The sequence below is a fragment of the Cebus imitator genome, unplaced genomic scaffold (genome assembly GCF_001604975.1).
Source record: "Cebus imitator isolate Cc_AM_T3 unplaced genomic scaffold, Cebus_imitator-1.0 Scaffold232, whole genome shotgun sequence".
Classification (NCBI taxonomy): domain Eukaryota; kingdom Metazoa; phylum Chordata; class Mammalia; order Primates; family Cebidae; genus Cebus; species Cebus imitator.
This window is the reverse complement of record NW_016107547.1, coordinates 2,693,867-2,697,344: the sequence shown is the minus strand read 5'-3', so window position 1 is coordinate 2,697,344 and position 3,478 is coordinate 2,693,867.

Sequence of the window (3,478 nt, the reverse complement as noted above, 5' to 3'; positions counted from 1 at the left end):
GATTGAGCCCAGGCATAGGTGTTGGTCAAGCTGCTTCCCAGGTGGTTTTAATGGGCAGCTCCACTGGGCAAACACTGGCATCAGCTTCAGTTTTCCACCAGGTGTGCCTTCCTATGAGTAGAGCAAGCAAGTGGAGGTTACAGTAGTGTGGCAGGTGCCAGACATACTCAAGCTTCCCTCAATAATTTTCCAGCCATTGACCCCTTTACTCTGTAAATGGATTGGCTATAAATCCCCACTTGTTCTTGTTGGATTTAGAGTTGAGTTCAGTCTCTGTCCCTTACTGCAGCAGCCTTGAAGAAAGTCTTCCTTACCATTTTCCTAAGTGTCGCAATAATCTTTCTCTAACAGGCCCTTAGGGAGAAATTACCTCTGCCAGCCACCAGGGTTTTATTTAACCAACTACTTTCTAGTTAAAGCCTGCTCCAGCACACTCAACAGGACCCCAGTGGTTCCACCCAGGTGCCTACTATACGAGCAGGAAAGACTCTGCTAACGCCTGGCAGTCCTTGTCGGGAATTAGTTGCCAGTTTCCATGAGCAAAGTTCTCAAATTCCCATCATTCAAACAAGCCTTTACTCTGAGTCTTTATGTGCTCAGAACTGGAAAATAAGACTAGGCCCCTTTGCCCTCAACATTCACAGAAAAGCAGGGAAGAAGATAAGTAAACAGGCTGAGCACAGTGGCTTATGCCTATAATCCCAGCACTTTGGAAGGCCGAGATGGGTGGATCATCTGACGTCAGGAGTTCGAGACCAGCCTGGCCAACATGGTAAAAACCTGTCTCTACTGAAAATACAAAAAATTAGCCGAGCATGGCAGCGGATGCCTGTATTCCCAGCTGCTCAGGAGGCTCAGGCAGGAGAATCGCTTGAACCAGGGAGGCGGAGGTTGCAGTGAGCCGAGATCGTGCCACTGCACTCCTACTGTCTCAAAAAAAAAAAAAAGAAGTTAAGTAAACAGACAATTACAACACACTTGGGGGCTGTGATCAGCTTATTGTAACCATCTGCTAGAAGTTGAGAAGCCAGCTATAGCAATTAATCTGTTTTTTAAAAAAGTATTTGTTAGATCACATCAATGAGGTAATTCCTTCACCTTTTTTAGCCCTGCAGAGCTCCGCCTGCTTCTACTTGTCCTCCTGCAACAAAACACACACTGTGGAAAGAAGAAAAGTTCCTCTTCAAAGTTTCCTTTCTTAAGAAAAATTCGTAAGTGTTAGAAATCATAGTTTGTTTTAAATACTTTCTTCAAAAGCCTTCTTGCTTTTTTTGCTAGAATCCCTATCCTATGTAGCTGTTAGACAGGCACATAGTACATTCTGTGTCCTTGCACGTTAATCAAGATATCTGTGCTGGACATGCTCACAGGCATGTCCCAGCTCACAGCCTATGCTCCTTCCTTATTTGGACTTCCTTTTTTTGCTCTCCATTGCTTTTACCTGTTTAGAAAAGTTTCAAGTTATTAGCCAATCGGGTTTTAGTTTAGATTGTGATGTCTGGCTCCAGCCAATGGAGATCAGACACAGCAGTAAGGACAAGTCCAGATGCGTAAGAAATAAATATGTCTGCTTTCCTTTGTTCATTGTACTCTCGTGGCAAGTTTGCTAACGGGAGTACCCTTTCTGCCGGAAGTAAAAAGAATTGCTTTGCTGAGAGATCCTTTCTCCCAGTACTAATTTTCTTTGCGGCACCAAAAAGAAAAACTTTATACATAACACACACCTTGTTCCCAGGGTTTCCTTCTAACCCCTAGCACACTGACCCATCCATGGCTAATGTCAGCCTACAAAATCAAACCCAAATTTATTAACCTACCATTTCAGGCACACCATGGTCCTGAAAGGATGGCTTCATCTCCATGAACATCATCAATCAGCAAGGCACACTGGACATCTATATCAGGAAGTTAGAAGACAGCACAGTGCAGAACATTCCTTGATTCCTGTGTCCACACTCCCTGTTCTGGACCTTGGTCAGTGGCAAAAATAAATAAATAAATAAATAAATAAATAAATAAATAAATTCTGGAAGTGCTTCCTGACTGCAGAGAAAAGAAAGACACTGGGCTCTGAAAAATGAGGCCGAAAAAAAGCCCAGAGAAACTGCTACGACTATCAAGCCCTCTAACCAACTCGACGCCAGGAAAGAGCTCATTGTGAGAGCTGTGGTGTCTCCCCTTCTGAGCAACAAACTCTTCCCTCCCAAAGGCCCAACAAGGGAGAAGGAAAAGAAGGTACTAGAAGCGTCAGGTTGCAAAAGGGTAACCAGATATCCAGGACTCCAGTCAGGTGCCACTCCAATACTACCTTGTATCGAAATCTTGAGGCCTCTCCTCTCAGCCTCCATCTCATCATCAAAATGGAGATGATACTGCTTTCCTGTGAGGTATCAGCAAGGACTTAAAAATGCCATCCAAACTGCAGCCAGCTATTCAGGCATGAGGACTTGTTGTTACTATCATGATGGACCCTGAAAGGCATATTGGAAAAGTTTTATAATGGCCAGGCGCAGTGGCTCACGCCTATAATCTCAGCACTTTAGGAGGCCAAGGCGGGTGGATCACTTGAGGTCAGGAGTTTGAGACCAGCCTGACCAACATGGTGAGACCCCCACCTCTACTAAAAAAAATTTAAAAATTTTTAAAAATTAGCTGGGCCTAGTGGCATATGCCTGTAATCACAGCTACTTCTGAGGCTGAGGCAGGAGAACTGCTTGAGCCTGGGAGGTGGAGGTTGCAGTGAGGCGAGATCATGCCACTGCACTTCAGTCTGGGCAACGAGAGTAAAACTCCATCTCAAAAAAAAAGGAAAAGAAAGAAAAGCAAAAGTTTTATAACAGCACACATGAAGGCAACAGGTTGCTTCCAGGAACAGGAACAAGAAGAGAAGACAGCACTAACTCAGACATAGGCTGTCCAAGTCACCTCCCCCCCAGGGCCTGGGTTCTTGGTGGAATAGTCTCTGCTACCACTCTTTCACACCCCGTCAGTACCACAGTATGGCAGCAAAGCACCTGCTGTATCGACCACTAATGCCAAGACCTAACTACAAATAACCACAGTGACCTCCCCTTCTCTTTTTGAAAGCTTATTATTGCCAGGAGCGGTGGCTCATACCTGTAATCCCAGCACTTTGGGAGGCTGAGGCTGATGGATTGCTGGAGCCCAGGAGTTCGAGACCAGCCTGGGCAACATGGTGAGACTATGTCTCTTAAAAAAAAAAAAAGAAAAGAAAAAAAAAAATACAGGTGTGGTGGCATTCTCCTGTAGTCCTTGCTACTCAGGAGGCTGAGGTGGAAATCGCTTGAGCCAGGAGGTCGACACTGCAGTGAGCCATGAATTGTGCCACTGCACTGCATCCTGGGTGACAGAGTTAGACCCTGTCAGGGGAGAAAAAAGGAAGAAACAAAAGAGGAAAGAAGAAAGAAAGAGAGAAAGACAGAAGGAAAGAAAGAGAGTGAGAGAGAGAGGGGAAGGG